The sequence below is a fragment of the Microtus ochrogaster genome, unplaced genomic scaffold, assembly GCF_000317375.1.
Source record: "Microtus ochrogaster isolate Prairie Vole_2 unplaced genomic scaffold, MicOch1.0 UNK1, whole genome shotgun sequence".
Lineage (NCBI taxonomy): Eukaryota > Metazoa > Chordata > Mammalia > Rodentia > Cricetidae > Microtus > Microtus ochrogaster.
The window spans coordinates 665,272-691,391 of record NW_004949099.1 but is presented as its reverse complement, the minus strand read 5'-3'; the positions used below and the strand labels follow the sequence as shown (position 1 = coordinate 691,391).

The 26,120-nt window shown below is 42.8% G+C and overlaps 1 long non-coding RNA gene and 2 pseudogenes across 1 annotated transcript; 1 reads left to right on the top strand and 2 right to left on the bottom strand.

Moving 5' to 3' along the window:
• Positions 1-473: 473 nt before the first annotated feature.
• On the bottom strand, positions 474-8,107 carry LOC113458046. The gene is made up of 3 exons (XR_003378491.1): positions 8,074-8,107; positions 1,525-1,599; positions 474-633 (listed from the first exon to the last, which is right to left on the bottom strand). It is a non-coding gene; the product is annotated as an uncharacterized LOC113458046 (long non-coding RNA).
• A 4,843-nt stretch (positions 8,108-12,950) lies between these two features.
• LOC102002229 lies at positions 12,951-13,894 on the bottom strand (annotated as a pseudogene).
• Positions 13,895-15,017: 1,123 nt separating this feature from the next.
• On the top strand, positions 15,018-24,305 carry LOC101989800 (annotated as a pseudogene).
• Positions 24,306-26,120: the final 1,815 nt, after the last annotated feature.

Below are 26,120 nucleotides of genomic sequence, written 5' to 3'. Positions count from 1 at the left end.
ACTCTTGACCACATTCAGACACTAAACCCACTCTCTGAAACAGAGACTTGTATCTATGACGATGTGCTGTTCAAGGAGCACATATCTCAGTATCTGCATATACCGCGAACCCCAGCCCCGGACAGAAGGAAGAAGGAATATAGACTGTGGAGTGTGGAGCCAGTCAGGGCTTTATAGGAAGACTGTCTCAAAACAATCAAAAAAGGATCCTGCTTTTTACTTCTCCTTCAGTGAAGGTTTAGATACCTATCCAAATTAAAGAGTAGAAAGGTGGGGAGATAGTTCAGCAGGTAGAGGTACCTGCCACCAAGCCTCAGGACACACATGCTAGTGGCACAAGTGCGTACAGGCTGAATACAACTTCTCTCTCTCTCTCTCTCTCTCTCTCTCTCTCTCTCACACACACACACACACACACACACACACACACACACACACACACACACAAATAAAAATATAAACAATTGTTTTTAAATTTTTTTCTTTTACTTTTATTTGTGTGTGTGCGCGCGCGCCGCTTGAAAAGGCTAAAAAAGGGGCATTGAATTCCTTGGAGCCACTGGGTATGGATGCTGTATGTCAAATTCTGGTCCTCTGGAAGAGCAGCAAACACTCTTTAACATTTCTCCAGCCCTTAAAAAGAAAGAAATTTAAAGAAAGAAACGAATCAAGACTCATTGTTGAAATTAAATATTCAAATTAATAAATTAAATACACAGAGTACTCAAAAAACAAGAAGCCATTTTTTATAATTTCAAGATAGGAAAGTATATATATTTTTTCTAAACATTGATCTCAAGGCAGAAAAGACTGTAAGGGTGGTGGTGCACGCCTTTAATCCCAGCACTCGGGAGACAGAGGCAGGTGGATCTCTGTGAGTTCAAGGCCAGCCTAGTCTACTAGAGCTAGTTCCAGGACAGACTCCAAAGCAACAGAGAAACCCTGTCTGGGGGGTGGGGGGGGATAAAATCCAAGGAGAGAAGATAACTGTATAAACAACACTGAAAGGCAAATGGGATAATTTACAGTTCATGAGTGTCAATAAGCAAAACAATCAGAAAGCTGGGATGCAACTCAGTGGTAGATGCTTGCCCAGTGTGTATATGTAAAGATGATTAACCTTAAGCCAGAAATGGTGGGACAGGCCTGTAATCCTAGCACTTGTGAGATGGATACAAAAAGATCTATTTGACGCAGCCTTAGTCACAGAGCTTTTAGGTTTTTGTTTTGTTTTGTTTGTTTTTTCAGAGCTTTTAGTTTGAGACAAGGACAGACAACATGAGATTCCTGTTCAACTTTTTTTTATCAAAGAAGTAAAAACCAAACCATGTCTATTACCTTACCCAGTACATGTGAAGTCCTGGGTTGATACCAGCACTACAAAAGGAAATCAGTCCTACTGGAGTGACTGTCTCAGTTACTAGCCTAAACATTTTCCTTAGCCTAACTGATGATTCTCCAAATAGGTACTATTACTACCCTCCCTTACCAAAACTGAGGGACACAGGAAGGTAAAGGACTTACCCCAGGTCAAGCCGACTAGCTCCACAGTCACATTCTGAAGCATGGTGTTACCAAACCATGTTTTCTACCTGTCAGCTGGGGAATACATAGAAGAAACACAGGACTCAGTGTTCTTAGAACCACAGGGAAAACACCAAGCATGGTGGTACTCACACACCTTTAACTCCAGCACTCAGGAGGCAGAAGCAGGGGAATCTCTAGGAGTTAGAGGCCAGCCTTGTCTACCCAGTGATTCCAGGCCAGTATGGCTATACAGTGAAACACTGTCTCACAATCAACAACGCTGAGTACACATATTCATCATACATGGTATTGTGTACTCATACGTAAGACATTTCCACACAAGTACACTGTATACTGAGCACATTCTCCACTACTACCCTCCACTTTCTCATCAGAGCCTATATGTTATACACACCTACATGATTTTATATAGCTATATAAAACCTAGGAGCCACACATGAAAAAAACCACAGTATGGTTTTTGTATGTCTGAGACTGGCTTAATTTAAGAAAGATGGGCTTCAATCATATTGTGCAGCCCAGGCTAACCCAGCTCAACCTTCCACTTGTTTGGGGGTTTTTCGTTTGTTTGTTCTGTTTTAGTTTTTGAGACATCACCTCATGTAGCCCAGGAAGGCCTTGAACCCACTATGTACAGAGGCTAACCTAGAATTCTTGATCTTCCTGACTCTATGCCCTTAGTACTAGGATCATAGCTATGTGCTACATGAAGGTTACATTTTTGAGGGATGCTGGTTCCATGAACTAGTATGGTAAATGTGCATATACTTTAACTCTATTGTTCCATTCCTTAGAACCTCCCCTAAGGCAACAGTAGACAGAGGTATAGAGATGTATATACGAACACACTGTGTACATAATACCCAAAATATAACAAATGAAAGTAGCATTTAACCACTCAATGCGTAAGCATAGTGTATACAAGGAACTGTGCCAAACAGGTACTAAGAAGTACCTAAAAAGGGGAAGAAAAACCATCCACCTGGAGCTGGCATCCTATTGAAAGGAGGTAGGTAATAACCAAATGAGAAAGTATGTAGTGAATCAAACAGTATGAAGTGTTACTGATAAAAAGCAAGAGGGGAAAAGATACAGGGACTTTCAAAATATTAGGTAAAGCTGGGTGGTTGTGGTGCATGCCTTTAATCTCAGCACTCGGAAGGCAGAGGCAGGCAGATCTCTGTGAGTTCTAGGCCAGCCTGGTCTACAAGAGCTAGTGCCAGGACAGGCTCCAAAGCTACAGAGAAACCCTGTCTTGAAAAACTTAATAAAAAAAAAAAAATTAGGTGAAGGGTCAGAGCATGTGCTGCTGACAACATAAGATGAACTGATTAAATATTATGAAATAGTCAGGCAGTGGTGGCGCATGCCTTTAATTCTAGCACTCGGGAAAAAGAAACAAGCGGATCTCTGTGAGTTCAAGGCCAGCCTGGTCTACAGAGTTCCAGGAAGGCTCCAGAGCTACAGAGAAACCCTGTCTCAAAAAAACTAAATAAATAAACAAAATAAATATTATGAAATAAATACACTACTATGGAACTACTCAGTGAAATAACTACTAAGCTACCTATTGCTGCATCCCACAAAGCTTGGTCCTAGAACTCTGACCAGGGCACTGAGGGAAAAAGAAAGGACAGATATCCATATGGACAATCTGGGGTCAGGCACATTCTCTGATGGAGTTGTACCCTGGAATCCCAGAGCCTTATTCCCAGAGGAGGGAAGAAGCTAATCTCAGTGGAGAAGTCTGTAGGACAGTCTCAGGCTGTGAACTTCATGGAAGAAGCTGCAGTTGCTACTTTTTGCATACACTGGTCAATCATTAGTACATACTCTTTACTCGACTAAAGGAGGCAAGCTTAGCCAGTGCTGAGCCTGACACATATGAAGAAAAGGCTTAACCAATTTCTCATGGATCCAAAACTTTGATCCTTGCTATGTCAACAATACATTCATTCAGGACTTCCGTGGCTCCTTATAATCTATTCTGTACTTGTTGACAGGAAAAGGTGTCTCTTTTACATTTATTTATTATTTGTAAAACAGTTTCTCTCTATGTAGCCCTGACTGGCCTAAAACTAGCTCTATAGGCCAGGCTGTATCTATAGGCAAGATATTCTTGCCTCTGCCTCAGAAATGTTGGTATTTAAGGCATTTGCCATGATGCCAGGCATGAAAAGGTGTATTTATTGTTGTTTAAAGATGTTTTGCTGTTATTTTATGTATATAGGTATTTTGCCCACGTGTATGTCTGGGTACCACATGCACCAGGAGGTCAGAAAAGGATCTTCTGAGCTGGAGCTGGAACCAGTTCTGAGCTACTTTGTAAGTTTTAGGAAATAAACTAGGGTCTTCAGGAAGAGCAACCAGTGTTCTTAAGGGCTGAACCATCTCTCCAGTTCCAAAAGTGGACATAGGTTCCCATGCCTAACCAAGAAGCTACCTGCAATTGACACCCACTTGCAAAGGAAAAAATAGTTTTTTCTAATGGAGTCTCACTGAATAAATTAAACATACTTCAGGGCAGCCTTCATGCCCAGCAATAGATGGCAAACATAAACTCAGTATTTTTCAGACTTTTCATCTCATACTGCTTTGTTTGGGCTGTGGTTGTTTGTTGTTGTTGGACGTGTGGGAGGATCTGGGAGTAGTTGGGGGATGGGAAATCATGATCAAAATATATGAATTTTTAAGATTTATTTTTATTTTATGCAGGTGTTTCTGTGTGAGGATGTTTGACTCCCCTGGAACTGGAGTATAAAGACAGTTGTGAGCTATCACGTGGGTGCTGGGAATTTAAGCCAGGTCCTTTGAAAGAGCAGCCAGTACTCTTAATCACTGAGCCATCTCTCCAGCCCCCAATTTTTTTTTTTTTTTCCAAAACAGGATTTCTCTGTTTAACTCTGGCTGTCCTCAAATTCAGTGATACACCTACCTCTGCCTCCTAAGTGCTAGGATTAAAGGCATGAGCCACTACAGCCTGAGGAAAAAAAAATCAATTAAAATAAAATAGCTGGGCAGTTGTGGCACACACCTTTAATCCCACCACTCAGGAGAAGGAGGCAGGTAGATCTTTGTAAGTTCTACAACAACCTGGTCTACTATAGAAGGAATTCCAGGAGAGTCAAGATTACATAGAGTAACCCTGTTTTGAAAAACAGAAATAAGGGGCTGGAGAGATGGCTCAGTGGTTAAGAGCATTGCCTGCTCTTAATTCTTTCCCTCCTGAGCTCAAGATGCTTGCATCACAGGGAGGCAACAGGCCACAGCCAACCAGAGCTCCTCCCCTTGCACACAGGTGTCTGATTCTGTGGTGGTGAGCACAAGCATCAGATCTAGCACAATTGTGCCTTCTATCTTCTTCTCCATTCAATCTATGAGCTACTTTGGTAAAGTTAACTCCTGCTCAGTCCCTATACCTGCTGCCTTACACAGCTGCCTCAGAGATGTAGGATTTCCTCACTAGGGCCATCCAGGAAACAGCTTGGAGCAAAATGTGGTGACTTACACCAGCAGCGTTTGAGAGGCTGAGGCAGAAGGATTAACATAAATTTGAAGCAAGTTTAGGTGAGCTCCAGGGCAATCTATGCTACAGAGAGAAAGAGACGGTTGTAAAAAAAATTTTTTATGGTGGTCAGTGAGACATCACCAAGCCTTACAAAATATTTTAATCACTAGAACCCACATGATGAAAAGGGAGAACCTGCATAAATAAGTTGTCCTCTCGCCTCCACATACAAGCTGTGGTACACACATACATGTATACACATACACACACATACAATAATAATAATAGTAACAATAACAACTTTAATAAAGAAATGAGATTAGGGTATAGTTAAGTTGGTAGATACTTGCCTAGCATACATGAAACTTTGAATTCAATCCCCAGCACCACATAAAAGTGGGCATTTTAGCAGCCACTTGTTAACTCAGCACTTGGAAAATGGAGACACCATCAAAAGTTAGGGTCATCCACAGGTACACAAAGAGTTCAAGGACAGCCTGAGCTATCTGAGGCTCTGCAGGAAGGGAGGGAGGGAGGGGAATACAAGTCTGAGTGGACTATGGAATCTGATCAGAAAGAGAAGGGAAGACATCAAAGCACAAGTACAGAACAGTATGCCATGTAAGAGCATCCTTGGAAACTAACTATAGTCACCAGGACCACTCTCTTTGCTTGGAGAGCAGATATGCCTTACACAGGACAGATGACTTGCCTAGACTATCTCATCTGCGTCACTCTCTCCAGCCTTCCAGAGAGCACACTCTTGTCTCGGCAAGTACTGTTTTTACTCCAGTTCTTCCCACCTTATAGTAAAGTCCAAGCTACCCAGGAAAACACACAGCATATCTCCAAAAGAGTTAGTGATAGCCTTCCTTGTCTTTTTGGCACGTCAAAGCCCCTGTTCTTGCTATAAACTCAAAAGACCATTCCAGGCAATGATCTGGAACCTACTGTAAAAACTCTGGAGCCTACTGCAAACCTGAAATCCCACAAGCAGAAGATGGCCAGCCAGTTTTACACTACTGAGATAGAATCTTGCTACACAGCCCAGATCCTCAAGTTTCAGCTTCTCCAGGAATGTATTACCAAGGCCTGATCTATTCCTTTTTTTTTTTTTTTTTTTTTTTCTTTTTCGACACAGGGTTTCTCTGTGTAGTTCTGGCTGTCCTGGGCCTAGCTCTGTAGACCAGGTTAGCCTCGAACTCACAGAGATCCACCTGTCACTCTGCCTCCCGAGTGCTGGGACTAAAGGTGTGGCACCACCACCACCCTGCTCTTTCTTACTTCTTTCTGTGACTCACTGGCAGATTCCCACCCATAGTTAGTACTCTCACGTCCCTCCTCAAAATCTAGGGATCAATTCTAGATTGATCAATCCCAGCCCTAAGGTCCTACAGCTGTGGAGTCCAGTTCTTAAATCTGATGAGTGTTCCCTCCCTCCAATCAGGGAGCTCCAAGATTACTGCAGACATCCATGTAGGAAGCGTGTTTAAAGATAAACTAGCTGACACATGGCTCAACAAGGTAAAGGCCCTGTTATGCATGACTATTTGAATTTGCTCTCCACGATCCACATGGTGAACGGAGAGAGCCAACTCCTGCAAGCTGCCCCCTGATGTCCATAAGTGCACTATGGCACCTGCATGCCACCCCACACACACCCTACCCCATGCACACAAAATGGATAAATAAAAATGTAGTCATTTTTTAAAAGATAAAATAGTTGAATCTATTATGTTACAGAGCTAGACAGATGGCTCAACAGGTACAGGCACTTGCCACCAAGACTGACAACCTGAGTTTAATTTCCAGGGTCCACATGGTAGAAGAAGAGAACTGATTCCACAACGCTGTCCTCTGACCACCACACATAAGCTCTTTAACACACACACACACAAAATTTAAAAATTAAAAACATAACTTAAAAAATTGTAGACTGTAGAGATGGTTTAGCTAAAAATACTTGTTGCTAATCCCAGCAATCAGAAGACAGAAGCAGGCAGAGCTCTATGAGTTTGAGGTCAGCCTGATCTACATAATGAGATTCAAGACAAGGCCAGAGTTACATAAACAGACCCTGTCTTTAAAAAATAGCCAAATAATAACAATTTAAACAACAAAAAAACAGGCTCCTGACACAGAGACAGGAGGGAAAAAAGAAAGGTGGGTTTTTAGGGACTTTGAAGCATGCAGCACACCAAATACAGAGAGCATCAGGCAACCTCCCCGGAGTCCTGCATATTATTAACTACCAGGCCCTTCCTATATGACAAAAGAAAGAGGTCTAGTGAAATGGCTCAGTGAGTAAAAGTGCTTATAGCTAAGTCTTCTGGACCTGAGTTAGATCCTGTAAATTCACAAGTGAAAAGAGAGAACTAATTCTCCAAAAGCTGTTCTAAGACTCCTACACATACTATGGCACTCATGCACCTCCACATACATACAAATGCAATCGATGCTTTTAAAAGTAAACAAAGAAGAAGGTAGAAAGGGGGAGGGAGAGGAGGCAATGGCTGAGACTGTTTCAGTGATCCCTGTGGTTATTAATGGCCTGCCCTGAGAGGCTTGCCCAGCCCTCCTTACTCTCCATTTACCATTCTGTTCTGGGGTGACCTCAGGACTGCCTTTGCTTCCACCCACGCTTGTGTCATCCTGCAGGCCTCCATCTCCGTACTAACTACCTACCCATCTGCTCAGCCTTCAGCAGCCATACAAGCAGCATCCTATCTTCAGCCTCTACTTTATTTTCAGCATGCATGTCCTCTCCAGGACAAGTCCCTGCCATCCTCTGGTTTCAGGAAAATGATTCAGACTCCAGACAAGCAAGTTAGGTGGCACATCCCAGCACGTATAATTACCAAAGGTGATCAAATACAATGATAAAAAGTCAAGGTCAATTCTACTCAGAGATTATAAGAAAAATATGCAAATAAATCAGAAAAACACTAGGTAATGGCAATTGTTATGCAAAGAAAAATATGGGGCAGAGAGATGACTCAGCAGTTAAAAGCACTTACTGTTTTTGCTGAGGACCCAGGTTCAGTTCCCAGCACTCACATGGCAGCTCACTGTAACTCCAGTTCCAGGGGATCTAATACTCTCTTTGAGACACACACACAATAGATAGATAAATTAAGAAAAAGTATTAAGTCAAATTGTAAAAAGGACAAATAAGGTAATGGACAGACAAGTGTATGGAATCCTCAGGTGGTCAGGAAGTCCTCTTTAAGGAGAGCAGTTAAAAGCTGGGTTCTTAATGGAAGAACATAGACTGAAGATAAAGCTTTCTAGGCGAGTAACACACACTGTAAATGCCCAATGGAAATACTGCTGATGTCCTTTTATTTTATTTTAGGTTTTTCAAGACAGGGTTTCTCTGTGTAACAGTCTTGGACATCCTGGAACTCTCTCTGTAGACCAGGCTGGCTTCAAACTCACAAACATCCACCTGCCTCTGCATCCTAAGTGCTGGGATTAAAGGCGTGTGCCACCACTGTCCAGCTTTTGTTTTATGTGTGAGTGTTTACAAGGATGTCCTTGCACCATGTACATGCAGTGGCCCACAGAGGCCAGAAGAAGGTATCAGATTTGCCAGAACTGGAGGTACAGGTGGTTGTGAGCCACAATGTGGGTGCTGAGAACAGAACCCAGGTCCTGTGCAAGAGCAGCCAGGGCCATTTTATTTTCATACCATTTTATATTTCTTCAAGCACTTGGCATGGGCTAGTTCAGTCTCCTCCATTCAGCAAGTCCCTTGTGGTTACAACAGTTTTAAATGTGCGCACTAAGTGAACTTTGTATTTCTCAAACATCTGTTCCCCTTAGGGCTCAAAAAAACTCTTTAATAAGAACTGTTTAATTTGCTGGGCAGTGGTGGCGCACGCCTTTAATCCCAGCACTGGAGAGGCAAAGGCAGGTGGATCTCTGTGAGTTCAAGGCCAGCCTGGTCTACAAGAGCTAGATCCAGGATAGGCTCCAAAGCTACAGAGAAACCCTGTCTTGAAAAACCAAAAACCAAACAAACAAACAAAAAAGAACTGCTTAATTCATAAATGATTCCTTGGGTCTGTCTCCTTTCCTCTGAACTCCTATACTTCCTCCACATAGCCTAGACTTAAGACACTGCAGCTTTTCTGTCCCGATAGCAGCTGCATGTGTCACTCTGTATACCTGAGACATACGGTCTTCAATTGGTGAGATATGAAATATGAAGTCATCTTTATTGCAACCAAGCTCTGATAGTCACTCTTCCCTTTCTTTCTGTTCACTAGTAGAATTTATTACATTATTAGAATTTATTTCTAAAGGTTTGTTTTCTTATTTTTAATTCTGTGGACGTGTCTGTGTATGCATGGACACTACAGCTGGAGTTACAAGTGGTTGTGAGCAGCTAGAGTAGATGCTAGGAACCAAACTTATGTCCTTTACAAAAAACAATCAGCAAGCAATCTTAACTACCAAGCCATCTCTCTAGCTCCTTGGTTACAATTGAAAATACGGTATTCTTTTTTTTTCCCTGAGATAGCATTTCTCTGTGTAGCCTCAGCTGTCCTGGAACTTGCTCTGTAGACTAGGCTGGCCTCAAAGTCACAGAGATTCACTACCTCTGCCTCCCCAAGTGCTGGGATTAAAGATGTGTGCCACCATTGCCCTGCTTTTAAATACAATATTCTTTATTTATTTATTTATTTATTTATTTATTTATTTATTTATTTATTTATTTATTTATTATGTACACAATATTCTGTCTGTGCATATGCCTGCAGGCCAGAAGAGGGCACCAGACCTCATTACAGATGGTTGTGAGCCACCATGTGGTTGCCGGGAATTGAACTCAGGACCTTTGGAAGAGCAGGCAATGCTCTTAACCTCTGAGCCATCTCTCCAGCCCCACAATATTCTTTTAAGGACACTCAAATACAAAATAAGTTCAGAAAGTTTGACAATGCAAAATACACAAAGTAAATTTAGCTTGCACCTGACACTAAGTAAAATTAGCCTGCACCCAAGGTACTGAATTTCCCAACAGTTCTCTCAGACTCCGGGTTTTCATGCCAGGAGGGCCTTCAAACCTCGCCAGGATTCAGGAGCAGAGCCTCAAAAACCAGAAACAAAATGTCAAGCCTGGACTCAGATATAGAGCCAACTACAGGTGACTATATTACCACCACACATCACTCAGTGACCCCTGACTACTGTAAGCACTTTATACAGCATTTAACCTGATAAATTAGAAAATCAAAGCAGAAAGCTGAGATCGATGCCTAGAAACAGAACACCAACCATAAGCCATAGTAAGCATCATCTACAACAGAGAAACACCTTCATGTCTCTCAATAGCAAAGTGGCTAAATAAAACAAAGCATTATCCATTTTATGAAATAACATATAGCAGCCAAAAAGAACGAAATACTACTTACTAACACGGGATACTGCCGAGGCCCATTCTGTTGTTTTACTTTGTTTCTGGGAGTCTTACTATGCAGCCTTGCCTGATCTGGAGCTTGCTATGTAGATCAGACTGGTCTTGAGCTCATCAAGATCCAGCTGCCTGTACCACCCTGAGTGCTTGGATCAGAGATGTGCTCCAGCACAGTGGCTGAAGGCCCATTCTTGAGACAAAGAAGGAAATATCAGAATAATACATAGCATCTATGTCATTTGTGGAGATAAAATTTAAAGACATAATTTTTTTTCTGGGTTCACACATTCCAAGGATATAGTCTCTCTAGGGAACAGAAATGGGAGAAGGAATCAAAGATTGCTACATTCCATGTAAATTACTAAATTCCAAGCATGCTGGTATTTGTGGTACTGAGGATAAAGTGCTCTACCACTGAACTGCACTCTATCCCCAAACAGAATGAGCAGGGGAGGAAGGCTACAAAGGACACCTGCTCAAGTGCTTCAAGTTCCTTCCACCCAACACAGCCTTCATGGTCACATGGCTTCATACTGCCCACATCTGAACATATTAACATAGCCTCCCAATGCCATATTCTTTTCTTGAACTTCTGGATCCAGGAAGTCTTGGCCACCAATCCTCTACTGGGGCCACTGATTGTAGAGGACAAGGGAAGACATGCAGCATCCAGAACAAGGAGCAGCTGGCATTGTTCCAACAGAAATCCCAAAGGGGACAAAGGTTCTATGGATTAAAAGCAATTCTGTAGTACTAGAATTGCAGGGGCAACCCAGTGAGGTCATGTGGTGACCCAATCTTACTAGAGTTAAATGAAATGGGAGGTTTATAGTAAAGGGCAGAGACAGTAGAGTAGCAGAGAGAGGCCAGAGATTTGGAAAGGAAGGTGAGGAGGTCATACAGATGAGACAAGAAGTAGAGATAAAAACTTTTGTAGCAAGGCATGGTGGTGTACACCTGTCATCCTAACACTAAAGGCTGAGACAGGAGAATTAGGAGTTCAAGGCTAGTCTGGGCTATCTACACAGAGAAATCTGGGCTGGAGCACTGAGGGTAGAAGATGTTCTCTTCAGGAAAGCAAGGCTGAGGTTGTGCAGCCCTCTGGCGACTGCATTCTAAACTTTCAGTTTCCTGAGCATCAAACATGAAGTATTTGGTTGTGTTTTCCTGGTTACCCGAGGAAATGACACTGCCCAGATCTCTATAGCTGACTCACCTCTCTCACCACAAGCGCACATACCAGCTGGCTCTAGAAAAAACAAGCTGGTAAGAGCTGTCAAAGTCCTCTTGGGCCTGGCCTCGCCCTGTAGAGCAGGTTTCATTTCAAAACTGAAAGAACTAAAGGACTGGGGAAATCCAAAGCTCAACAAACCAGGAACAGGTGGTTCCCATCAGAAGAGTCCCAGGCTGGAACTCAAACAGAAACCAGACCGCTGATAAGACATGGTTTATAGTGTCTGTCTCCAGCTTTGGCAGCTGATTAGGTTGTCCAGCATTTACAACAGGGCATGATCACACTTATCCAGCTCCAGGCTACTCAAAAACCTCTATTCTCCATAGCTGAAGCAACTTTCTGGTTTTATTGAGTTTGAGAATTATGAGGTAGATCCATTAACTGGAATACCAGGGCATAGGGATCCTCCATCTTTCACTTTGAGATGTAAAGAGTTTTGTTACCTTTTCTTGATTACTCATGAACTGCTGACAAAATTCCTGTCTCAGTAAACACTTTTCAATTTATTCCCGATGACCCTTGCTGTGGAGTGACTGGAGCACTGGAGCACAGCTCAGCAGGAGTTACGTGCCTGAGGTAGCTAGCTGGGACTCAAGGCACATCGCCTCACTTTTCTGGATTCAGTTTCAGTCTCCTTATCCGTAACAGAAGGAGACTGGAAAGCACCTGCACCAAGAAAAGGCTTAAAAGTTCTTAAATCGGGGTTACTTTTAAAGGCACACCTCAGCACTCTATGACAAAATTCAAAGCGTTAAATAAAATCTGCAAGCTCCAGAAGTAACAGATCACTGCTTACAAAGAACTGAGGAAGGACCAGCACTGGCCGCTGGCACATGCTGCTCGCACTAGATACTTCATCTGCATTTCTAGAAACCCAAAATGCCAGAAAGCTGCTGACTGTGATCAGCAGTCAAGACACCATTCACACAGGGCCAAGTGTAGTGAGACCTGAAGATGGTCCCAACACTTGGCAAGATCTGAGGCCAGACTGCATAAGTGAGACCCTGTCAAGAACAAAAGATCAACACAAAAAGAAATCAAGGACTGGAGAGGCTAAGAGCCCTGGCTACTCTTCCAGAGATCCTGAGTTCAATTCCTAGCAACCACAGGGTAGCCCACAACCATGTACGATGAGATCTGCTGCCCTCTTCTGGCACGCAGGCAGAACACTGAATACATTTTTTTTTTTTTTTTTTTGATTTATTTTTACTTGGTCCAAGACTTGAGAGGGGCTCCATGGCAAAGCTGCCTAGTGGCTTCTTGAGAGGTTCGGGTGAAGGTCCTGAGGCTGCCTGGTGCAGAGCAGAGGTGAGAGCCCCTCAGAAGGAGAGGCCTCCTAGTCATGCTTGAGAGTTAGCTACTCAAAGAGTTACTCGCCCAGAGACACCGGGGGCCCAGCAGCCAACCTGCGGAGGTTGGTCAGGTGGTTGCCCATCTTCTTGATGACCTTCACCTCCTCATCCAGGAAGTGGTTTTTGAGGAGGTCACAGAGATAGGGATCTATGCAAGCAGAACCCAGGGAATGAAGATCCAAGAGGGCCTGGTTTAAGTTCTTCTCCAAGGCCAAGGCAGTTTCCATGGTCTCCTGAGTTTTACCCTACTCATCTTGAGATGGCTTCTGCACATCCTGAAAGAGTGCACGGCCTCCGTGATTGTTTTGCAACTTCATCGCCAATTTGCGGAAGAAGTGGCCTACACCCTCCAGAGCCACATCACCCCGATCAAAACGGTAGCCCAGAGAGAGTTATAGCTATAGGAGGCCTGCGAGTGCAGGCTGACCAGGAGGTTCACAGCAGCCTCCACTTAGATGGAATAATTTTGGCGAACCTGAGAGTTCATGGCTGAGACACAGTCTGGAGCTACCCGCAAAGAGACGGTGGTGGCTGGTCCTAGAAGCTGAAGGCAGCAAGAAGATGGTCCCAGGGGCTGTGACTGGAGAGGATGAGGAGTGGTGGAAGCTAACAAAGAGAGGCCCCAGGTCTGTTCCGTCCAAACACTGTTGAAGCAAGACAGAGATCCACAGGATCTCCGAGGGCTGCTCCATAATAAATAAATCTTAAAGGCATTAATCCCCTGTGTTCACTACAGCACTATTGACAATAACTACATGATGCAAGGTAGGGATCTCTGGTAGAATGCTGACCTACCATTCATGAGGACTTGAGTACCATACTCAGCTCAAAGAGAAACAAAATTTTAAAAAGTAAAAAAAAAAAGGGGGGGGGAGTAGGACAGTGACAGTGAGAAGGAGGGAAAAGGAAAAAATGTAAATCATACCATAGAATCCTATTCATTCAATAAAAGTAAATTTTTTTATAAGTCTGTCATTTGCAACAACATGGACTGAAGCAGGGGATGATCATGTTAAATGATTCAAGCTAGGCACAAAAGCAAGCACTGTACAATCTCTTCATACGTGGAAATAAGGAACAATGATCTCATGTCAGCCAAAAATGGAATAGCGGTCAGAGGCTGGAGAGAGAAGGAGGAACGGGAGATGGAGAGGTTACAATTAGGAATATGTAGTTTGGCCATGCTACACCAAAGAGAAAGATTACAAACAGTGATAAAGTGCCATATATCCCAGAGGCTAAAAGATAGAGCTTGAATGTTTTTTGTTTGCTTTTGTTTTTTGTTTGTTTTTAACCACAAAGAAGTGGTTAAAGTTTAAGGGGATAGGTGCTTTTAACCTAATTTAAACACTGCACAATGTACATGCATGTGAAAACATCACACTGCCCCCCAGCAGAAATATATTTGGTTTCTGTTTTTCATATTAAAAATTAATTTAAATTTTAAAATTTATTATTTATTGGGGGGGTGCTATGTCATGTGAATGAGGGTCAAAGTACAGCCTATGGGAGCTGATACTCCTGCCACCATGAGTCCCAGGGATCCCACGCTGAGCCACTTTGCTGGCCTTGTTTAAATTGTTAAGTCATATTCCTGTCTTCTAAGAAAACCACTCCAAGAACTTTTTCATACTAGTATTTAAAACTAGAACAATGAGAAAGACAAAGCATATGAGAAACAACATCTCTTCTCAGCACCTAAAATACCTTACAGTGAGGTTACCTGTGTCTTTCTTCAGACAGCCCAGGTCTGTGAGTTGCTCAACACCTAGTGGTCTAGTGAGGCAAATGCAGCTTGCCTAGAGCCCAAATAAATTCCAGCCATTTTGTGGTTTTTCTCAAAACACACAGGAGAGCCCTCAATACAATTTCCCAGCTCCTGTGAAATGAAGACTCCACCTCCATACATTCCCCAAGCTTGGAAGGACTGCGTATATCCCTCATTCATTCTCCATGGTGAAAAAGGCTTTGGACCTTGGAGTAAATATGACAAGAAGTAATACACATCAGCTGGGCTGCATCTACCAAGTGCTTGGAGGTAAGAGGGCTTTTGTGCATGCTGACCCAAGTGAAAGAAAAAAAAAGAAAAGGCTATGGGAAGACGACGAGTGTGCCTGGAGACAAGCTAAGGCTGCCTGTGGAAGACGGACTACTCCTGTGGGGTTCCAAGTTAGCCTAAACGTAATGCGACATCTCAAATTTCAACTCAAAACAAAAAATAAAGTCTGGCATCACGGCAACCCCATGTACTCAGGAGGCAAGACTATAAAGGCTAGGCAGCCGAATCAATCATGTCTCAAAAAAAAGAAAAAGAGAGAAATAATGTTTTGTTAATGAGAACTATTTAACAATAGTCAAATAGTCAGACATTGTGATATATACCTATATTCCTAGGACTAGGGAGGCTGAGGCAGAAAAATTAAGACTATCAGGTCAATCTGAACTACACAGCAAAACCATCTCAAAAAATATAAAAAAAAATTTAAAAATTAGGGAAGTAGTAAAGTGATGCCTTTGCCCATCAGTGAAAGCACTGGAACAGAAAGAGGGTGGGTGTCTGTCAGAGGAGAGAAGAAAGCAAGCCTGTAGCAGACAGCAGATCAGAGACAAGAGACTATGTTAAACACTTCAAAGGTTCTTCCGAGTTCTGAACTATCATCATCCTGAACTAAAAGTCACTGACAACACTAAAAACTCTCTCTCCTGCTTGTTTTTTCAGATCCCCCAGACAATATAACCCAGTGGCTAGAGGCACAGATCTGACACTACAAACTGAACAAGTGTAAGCAAGTATGAACACATTACTGAACTGTTTTCCTCAGCTCTGTTTTCTGTAAATTTTGTTTAGCAGTCACTACTCTCATAAGATTACTATGAAGATAAGTTATAGGATATTTAGGTACTTAAAACAGCACTACACACATGAAAAGGTACAAAACCAACATTTTGAAAAGACAAGGAAAGGAAAGGTGGGGGTGGGGAATGGCCTGCTTACTTTAGCTAACCTTACCTAAGCCTCAACCAAAGTGGCCCTGGCTGTTGCTGACTAGAGGCTGAGTTCCCTTGGCAACCAGCCTCAAGAAAGCCAGAGCTGCTGTGTTCGTGGAGTGCTCATCCCTTGCCCTGAAAGTTGGCATCTTCTGTGTGCTGAGACAGGCCCCCTTTGACTTAGCAAGTGTCTCACTCCAAATTTAGGAGCTCCTTTTTACGGTCAGTCCGCATTTAAAAGGACCGCAGAGACCCTCTAGACCCACACTTTGCTTAATATATGAGGGTAAGAAGGATGAAAGTAAGTGAAGTCCTAGAAAAGGAAAATGGTGCTTTTAACCTGCTGAACCATCTCTCCAGCCCTTTATTACCTCTTAAATCACACAGTAATACAACTTACTTTTTGAATTTTGTATTTTTTTGGACTAGGGGATGTTCAACTGGTGCGGGGGGAGGGGGGAGAAGAAGAAAAGGAGGAGAAAGGAAAACCTTGCAAATACTAAAAAAAAAAAAAATCAAAAATATTTTTGCTCCTTAGTATTTCAGATATGGGGTGTTCAACTGGCACAACACACTTTTCATGGAGGCAGAAAGGTGCAGGGATCTAGAGCCAGAACACTTTGCTCAACCACTACTAACAGTAGGCTCTAAGTGAGCTCCCTAGCCCTTTTCAAACAATATAAAACATGCAGCAAAGTCAGGTAGTGGCAGACAAATCTTTAATCCCACCACTCAGGAGGCAGAAGCAGGAGGGCTCTGTGAGTTCAAGGTCAGCCTTGAACTCTACAGTCTACAAGAACTAGTTCCAGGATAGCTAGAGCTGTTACACAGAGAAACCCTGTCTTGAAAAACAAATAAAAAACCATGCCTACTCATAAGGATATAATTCCAAGTAAAGCCCACATTAGAGTTCTCAGGGTGAACGCTGGCTGCTCTGCTTCTCATCATTACTAATTGCTTGTAGATAGACAGAGCTGGAGAGACAGCTCTCAGTGGTTAAGAGGACTTGCTGCTCTTGCAGAGGACACGAATTCAGTTTCCAGCATCAACATCAGGTGGGTCACAACTGCCTATAACTTCATCTCCAGAAGGACCCAACACCCTCTTCTGGTCTGCCTAACAGACACACAAATCAAAAGAACAACCACAACAATGGTAAATATAACAAGAGACAAGATCTTCCTTCTAGTCCAAAGAATACTAAAACATCTTTATTTAGCTCCTATTTCTGGTCCAGGAAATACCCAGTCCTTCAGCAACTAAGGACTCTTTCATTTCTCTGCATGTGGGGAAGAACAAACTCAGAACAGAGGCACAGGCAGTAAGATGCTTAAAATCACAAAGGAAGGTCAGGACAGAGCCCAAGCACACCCAAAAAACTAAAACTCATCTCAAGTTCAGCAGGACACATCTCTGGTCCAATCTCTCTCACCATTGTGCTCTGACCTCCACATGTATTATGGCACCAGGTGAACTATGGCATAAGTACATGAACGCACATACAAAATAAAAGTTAAAAGGTTTTAAAAACAAAGCACAGTAAGCTGGGCACAGTGGTACAAGCCACTTGGAAGGCAGATGCAGAAGGATCAGGAGTTCATAGTCATCTTTAGCTATCTAACTAGTTCAATGACAACCTAGGCTGTATGAGATCCAGTTGGTCTCAAAACAAAACCTTTTATTCCCATCAAAATCCCAGCAAAATTCTTCAAAGACCTCGAAAGAACAGTACTCAACTTCATATGGAAAAGCAAAAAACAATCCTGTACAACAAAAGACCTTCTGGAGACATCACAAACCCTGACTTCAAACTCTACCACAGAGCTACAATACTGAAAACAGCCTGGTACTGGCATAAGAACAGACAGGAGAACCAATGGAACCGAATAGAAGACCCGGATATAAATCCACACATCTTTGAATACTTGATCTTTGATAAAAAAGCAAAAAATTATCAAATGGAAAAAAGAAAGCATATTTAACAAGTGGTGCTAGCATAACTGGTTATCAACATATAGAAGCATGAAAATAGACCCATATCTATCACCATGCACAAAACTCAAGTCCAAATGGATCAAAGACCTCAAGATAAATCCTGTCACACTGAACCTTATAGAAAGTGGAAAATATACTTGAATGCATTGGCACAGGGAACCACTTCCTAAATATAACCCCAGCAGCACAGACACTGAGAGAAACAATTAATAAATGGGACCTCCTGAAACTGAAAAGCCTCTGTAAAGCAAAGGACACGGTCAACAAGACAAAACAACAGCCTACAGAATGGGAAAAGATCTTCACCAACCCCACATCAGACAGAGGTCTGATCTCCAAAATATACAAAGAACTCAAGAAATTCAAACCAGAAGATCACATAATCCAATTAAAAAAAAATGGAGTACAGACCTAAACAGAGAGCTCTCAACAGAGGAATCTAAAATAGCTGAAAGACACTTAAGGAAATGTTCAACATCCTTAGTCATCAGAGAAATGCAAATCAAAACAACTCTGAGATTCCATCTTACACCTTTAAGAATGGCCAAGACCAGAAACACTGATGACAACTTATGCTGGAGAAATTGTGGGGCAAAGGGAACACTTCTGCATTGCTGGTGGGAATGCAAGCTGGTACAACCCCTTTGGATCTCAGTGTGGTGATTTCTCAGGAAATTAGGAAACAACTTTCCTCAAGACCCAGCAATACCACTTTTGAGTCTATATCCAAAGGATGTTCAATTGTGCCACAAGGTCATGTGCTCAACTATGTTCATAGCAGCTTTGTTTGTCATAGCCAGTACCTAGAAACAACCTGAATGCCCCTCGACCGAAGAATGGATAAGGAAAATGTGGTACATTTACACAATGGAGTACTACACAGCAGAAAAAAATAGTGACATCTTGAATTTTGCTGGAAAATGGATGGAGCTAGAAAACATTATTTTGAGTGAGGTAACCCAGACACAGAAAGACAATTATCATATGTACTCACTCATAGGTGATTTTTAAACATTAAGCAAAGAAAGCCAGCCTACAAACCACAAACCCAGAGAACTTAGACAACAATGAGGACATTAAGAGAGACTTACATAGATCTAATCTATATGGGAAGTGGAAAGTATAAAAAGACACGATCTCCTGAGTAAATTGGGAGCATGGGGACCTTGGGGGAGGCTTGAAAGGGGGAGGGAAGAGGTAGGGAGGGAAGCAGAGAAAAATGTAGGGCTTAATTTAAAAAAAAAACAAAACCTTTTATTACTCTCCTAAGAAAATAAACACTCTTAGAATTTTTTCAAAACAAGGCAGATCTGTATTTTCTAAAATTAACATATTTCTACCCGCTTCCTCTTATATTCTCCTGTTCTCAAAACTCATATATTCATCATTTAATTCTCACAAGAGGAAAGATGGGTCTCATTTGCCATAATCGCTATTTGACAGGCATAGAAACTGGCATTTGGAGAGACTCAAGACTACAACAGCAAGCATGTGAGTGCCCATTGCTAGGGAGTATTATTTTAAGATGTGTGACTTTTGTTTATGCTGCATTTGTTTAACTCTGTAAAGCTACGGTTCTCTGCCTACCTAAAACACCTGATAGTCCTAATAAAGAGCTGAATTCCAATAGCAAGGCAGTAGCAAAGACAGGTGGGGCCAGCAGGCAGAGAGTATAAATAGAAGGAGAAATCTGGGCAGAGAGATCAAGAACAACAACAAAACAGAGAGGGTGCCAGGGGCCAGCTACCCAGCTAGCCACAGAGTAAGACTAAAAGTGAGATACACAAAAGATAAAAGCAAAGAGGGAAAAGGTAGCTTGGGTTAATTTAAGTTATGGAAAGCTGGCTAGAAACAAGACAAGCTAAGGTCAGGCATTTGTGACTAAGAATAAGCCTCTTTGTGTATGATTTATTTTGGAGCTGGGTGGTGGGCCCCTCAAAAAACCAAAACAAAAAACACAATAGGTCACAACTACTAGACAAAAATGTATAGAGCTAAGAAGAGGCCAAGATGGGAGAGATGGCAATGTCAGATGCAGCCAAATTGAACTAGGCGTGATGGCACACATTCTAGCTACATTCAAGGCTGAGGTAAGAAGATCACTTTACACTCATCAGTTTGAGATCCACCCCAGCAACGGAGTAAGACCCTGAATCCAGAAAAAAGGGGGTGGCCAAGTGTGGTAGAGCATGCCTTTAATGCCAGCACCTGGGAGGGAGAGACAGGTGGATCTCTCTGAGTTCAAGGCCAGCCTGGTCTACAGAGTAAGTACCACCACAGGCAGGACTGTATAGAGAGACCTTTGTGGTACAATTAATAAAAACCCAGAGACAGATATTGGGGTTCAACCCGAAGGTCAGAAAAGCAAAATGGCCAGTCAATGGCTCTTACCTCTACCTCAGTCCGAAATGGTAATCCTGCCTCCAGAAATCCTCAGAATGAGACGAGAGCTGTCTCCTCCCATTTTATAATCCTCTCTAGTGCTGGGATTCAAAGCATGCACCACTACCACAAGATTTCTATGACAACTAGTGTGGCTACTGGGATTAAAGGTGTGTATCACCACTGCCTGGTCTGTAAGGCTGACCAGAGCAGTTGTTTTACTTTCTGATCTTCAGGCAAGCTTTATCTATTAAAATACAAATTAAATATCACTACAGACCTTGTCTAAAAAAAAAAGAAGAAAGGAAGAAAAAAGAAAAGGGAAAGATGAGAAGAAGGGCAGACCAACAGCAGGCACAATGAAAATGTAATTTCTTTTCCACACTGGAAATATAATCCGGGGACCTGACACCTAATAACAGGAGTGCGGATACGTGAATGTGTGAGTGCTCTTGAATGTGGAGGCCAGAGGGTGACATCAAGTACACACCTTTAATTCCAGCACTCCAGACACAGAGGTGCACAAATGTCTTGTGAGTTTGAGGGCAGTCTGGTCTACAGATTGAGTTCCAAGGTACATAGTAGTAAGATCGTGTCTCAAAAACAAAAAACAAAAAAAACAAAAACAAAAACAAACAAACAAAAAAAAAACCAAATTCCTGGTGCGGGAGAATTGTCTGTATTCTGTCAATCATGTTTTGAATAAACGCTGATTGGCCAGGCAGGAAGTATAGGCAGGTCAACCAGACAGGAAGTAGAGGCAGGGCGATGAGAATAGGAGTGTTCTGGGAAGCAGGAAGCTCCCTCACACTCCTTGCCAGACCACCGAGCAGCAAGATGTAATTTACCAGGCTGAAAAAGGTACTAAGCCACATGGCTAACGTAGATCAGAATAATGGGTTAATATAAGTGATAAGAGCTAATAAGAAGCCTGAGCTAATGGGCCAATCAGTTTTATAACTTACAAAGATCTCTGTGTGATTTTCTCTGGGATTTGCTGGCTGTGGGGTGCCGGGCAGGACAGAAACCCCAACACGCTGGCCCCTCATGCTACAACTTTCTCATTTCTCATTCATTATTTACTTGAACGGGGTTTCTTACTGTCACCAATTTAGCTAGTCTATCTAGCCAGCTTGCCCCAGGGATTCCATCTCCAACTCCCTTGCCCTTGGATTACAGAAAGGGCACCATAATCATTTCCTCTGGAGTTTATGTGGTTCTAAGGCTCCAAATCACAGGTCTCTGCTTACTGAGTTGTATCCTCAGTCCTAATAATAGGGTGGGAGGAGGTTGGTATTTTAAGACAGGGTTTCTCTGTGTAGCCTGGGCTATCCTGGAACTTATTCTGTAGAGCAGGCCAGCCTCTAGCTCATAGAGATCTGCCTGTCTCTGACTCTGCCTCCCAAATGCTAGGATTAAAGGCATGCACCATTGACTGGCCTAATATTTGGATTTTAAAGAAACAAGATCATAATAGGGAACAGGAGAGGATAACAGAATATAAGTGACATGAACGAGACAAGGACTACGTAGGGAGTCCTGGGATAAGGTACAGAACGGGGCTGGACGATAGAAAAGCTTTTTTTAAAGGTCATAACTTCCCACCTATGATTCCAGCACTAGGAAAGCAGAAGCAAAAAGATCCAGTTTAAGGCCAGCCTAATCTACATATAGCCTGTCTCAGAATATAGCCATTCTCAGAATAAGAGAATGAATGAATAAAAAGAAGAAATGAGCCAGGCAATGGTGATGCACGCCTTTAATCCTAGCATTTAGGAGGTAGAGACTAGTGGATCTCAGTGAGTTCAAGGCCAGTTTGGTCTACAAAGAGTTACAGAACAACCAGAACTATTACACAGAGAAACCCTGTAACCCTGTCTCGAAAAAAGACAAGACAAGGAATGAAGGTGATTAATACAAGAATTGGAAAGTCAGGCGGTGGCAGCACACACCTTTAATCCCAGCACTTGGGAGGCAGAGGCAGGATCTCTGAGAGTCCAAGGTCAGCCTGGTCTATAAGAGCTAGTTCCAGGGCAAACAGGGCTGTTGCACAGAAAAACCCTGCATAAATAAGTACAAACCTCACATTCAGACAGGGGTTCCACTCCATACAGCTCACTGCGTGTATATAAATATTCTGGAAACAAAGCACCTCTGCTCCACAGCATGCTGGAAACTCAGCCTGTAATTTCTTACCAGCCTTTCCTTGTATCCTCATCACATAGAGGAGACACCCCTTTCACTGTTGATATGGTCTATGAAATTCTTACATTTATTTTGCTTTCTTACAGGTATGAGTGTTTTGCCTGCACATATTATCTACACACCACACTTATGCAATGCCAGTAGAAGCCAGAAAAGGGCTTCAGAGCTCCTGGAACTGGACTTACCAACCATTAGTTGTCATGTGGGTGCTGGGAATTGAACTCAAGTCCTCTGGGTAAACAGCCAGTGCCTTTAACTGATAAGCCATCTCTCTAGCCCTGGAGAAAAAGATTTTAATAATCAATGTTGAACAAATGCTTTATCTAGTTGAAGTAGCTGTCTCTGAGAACAAAAGTATCTGACAGCATCTCACTTGTGTGCTCAGTAGGTGGAATCAGAGAAAGGATCTAGCTAAATATATTTGTTATTCTGAATAAAGTAGCAATTTCTCTTGAATTCTTTTCCCTCCTTTCTAACTCAAATGTCCTCACCAACTATACAAAGCCCTAAGTTTACACATATATTTCTCCCTAAAAACAAACCCTGACAGATGACTCAGTGGTTAACAGCACCTGTTCTTGCAAAGGACTCTGGCTCAAACCCATATGGTAGTTCACGACCATCTGCAATTCCAGTTCTAGAAGAAAATCCCTCCTCTGACATCCTTTGGCACAGACACATGTGGTGCACATACTTATATGCAGTCAATGACTCATTTACTTAAAAAACAACAAAGAACACAAACCAAAGCCAGACATGGTGGAGAACACATACATGCTAGCACTTAAAGACTAAGGTAGAAGGACTAAGTTCAAGTCTTATTATGAGCCATATGGAATGGTCCAAGTCAGCCTGTACAATACTGTGGAATAGAATATTTGTTTAACTAAGATGTGTTACATTTGTTGGTGTTGTAGAATAATTGTTAGCTATGTAAAGGTGTGTTGCTTTCATTTATGATGCATTTGTTTAACTAGGTAAAGATGTGGAAGTGCTCGTTGCTCATGGCACAGGCGCCCCAGATAACAAGGGCCCAGGCGAGGCAGCCCCAAGCCCTGAAGAATGGTAGTGTGGAGTCCTGAGGTAGAGGTGTGTCTCTTCCACGCCATGCTGGGCCACAAGCCTGTCGGGGTGAAACGGCACTTCCACATGATTTGTATTTGAGACAAGTTCAGGCAGAATATTGGGCGCCAGGTCATCTGGGAGCATCTGAGCACTATGTATGACATGCAGGCACTGCACAAGTCTGGGATTCTTCCATTCCCAAATCCAGAGAGGAACTTTGTCCTTCCCGATGAGATCATTCAGGAGGTCCAAGAAGTGATCATTGAAGAGGAAATGGAGGAGATGAAGGAGAATGTGGACACCCCCCAACCATGGGGCTGATGTTTTTTCATCTTCAGGGAGCTTGGGGAAAGCATTAGAAAAATCCAGCAAAGACAAGGAGAGTAATTCCTCAGATTTGGGGTGCAAAAAAAGGGGAGACACAGCCGGGTCACTGACAAGATCCTGACTACCAACAGCAATCCTTTCAACCCCAGGATGGCCACAAAGATGCTCCAATGCTGCAGGCCCTCACTGCCTGTTCTCGGGTCCCTGGGTGAATGTGACCATCCAGCAGACATGCTAGTAGGGCCTTCTACTGTGTCATCAGACCAGCAGAGCTCCTGATTAGTCCAGCATCCACTCTGCTTGGATGGTAAAGCCTCTGAGCCAGCCTCTCACTTTCTCCTGGTTGGTTTCCCCTATGCCCACAGTGTGTGAAGAGGAGCAGGTGCATGGGACCAGAAGACGGCAAGTCAGCAAGCAATAAGAGGCCATCCTCACTGTCCTTTGACGGAGGGAGCCACTCATCTTCCCTGGATGCCACTCTTTGCATTGGCTTGTCCTGTGAGGCTCCAGTGTACACCAGCATCAGGAAAAGATGTCTTTGGAGTTCATGCAGCACACACTGTGCACCAAAGGCCTCTCCCATTTGGGAAACAGAACTGGATATTTTGCCTCATTCACTTGTACTGTAACAATGTATAATTTGGTTGGTATTTCACTATTTTTGTTTTGTTTTTTGTTGTTGTTTTTCAAGACAGGGTTTCTCTGTAGCTTTGGAGCCTGTCCTGGAACTAGCTCTTGTAGACCAGGCTGGCCTCGAACTCACAGAGATCCACCTGCCTCTGCCTCCCAAGTGCTGGGAATAAAGGAGTGTGCCACCACCACCTGGCTCACTATTTAAGAAGACTATTTTACTAATGTATCGTATGAAGAAAAATACTGCAGAAGTTAAACTTGTGATGTGTTTTGTCTGAGACGTTTTGTTTTAAGGTAACTACTGAAATACCTCTGGCTCTGTTTTTATATGCCATATATAGAGAATTTTTAGCAATTATTTTTATAATTTTTGTAACTTGGAAAAGACCAATTAAGGACATGGAACAAAGGCATAGCCATCAGACTGAAGAATCACTGGAGGGTGGGGGAAGATGTGTACTGTTTTGCCTTACCTACCTAAGGCACCTGATTGGTCTAATAAAGAGCTGAATGGCAGAGAAGGAATAGGCAAGGCTGGCAGGCAGAGAGAAAAGGAGAGCCAGCCAGTCAGCCAGGACCTCATCAGCCAGCCAGGGAAAGCCAGGGGTCAGACAGACAGACATAGAGGAAGTAGGACACACAGAAGGAAAGAAAGGTAAAAGCTCCAAGGCAAACATAAGTGAAGAGAAACAGGTTAAATTAAGTTATAGGAGCTAGTGGGACAAGATAGGGCCAAGCATTTATAACTAATAAGTCTCTGTATCATGACTTGGGGGATGGCAGTCCGAGAAAGCCTGCTATAGTACAACACAATGATTGCCGTCTGAACCACGCAGCGAGACCATGTCTCAAAATTCATAAAGCAAGCCCACATGGTAGCACACACCTTCAATTCCAGTGCTACTGAGACAAAGCCAGGTGGATCTCTGTGAGCTCATGGTCATTCAGAGCTACACAGAGAAACCCTGTCTCAAAAAAAGAAAAAAAGTCTTTATTGTCTTTATCTTCTTCTTAAGTACTGCTCCAAAATAAACACTTTCACTTTCTGCAGTCTGGCAAGGATAGCTGAAGTGCCAATAACCCAGGGCTAGAAATATGGCTCAGTTATCGAAGTGCTTACTAGAATGCACAAAGCCCTGAATTCCATCCCAGAACCACATAAATTGGGTGTGGTGGTATTTGCAGGTAATCCTAGCACTCAGGAAGTAAAGGCAAATCAGGAGTTCAAGGTCATCCTCCATCACACAGTCTTAAGCCAGTCCAGGGCTAAAGACGCCACACACACACTTCAAATAAATAAATAAATTAGTTAAATAGGTCACACTCTTCAAACAGAACAAAAACAGCCATTAAAATTTAGGTAACAAGCCGGGCGGTGGTGGCGCACGCCTTTAATCCCAGCACTTGGGAGGCAGAGGCAGGCAGATCTCTGTGAGTTCAAGACCAGCCTGGTCTACAAGA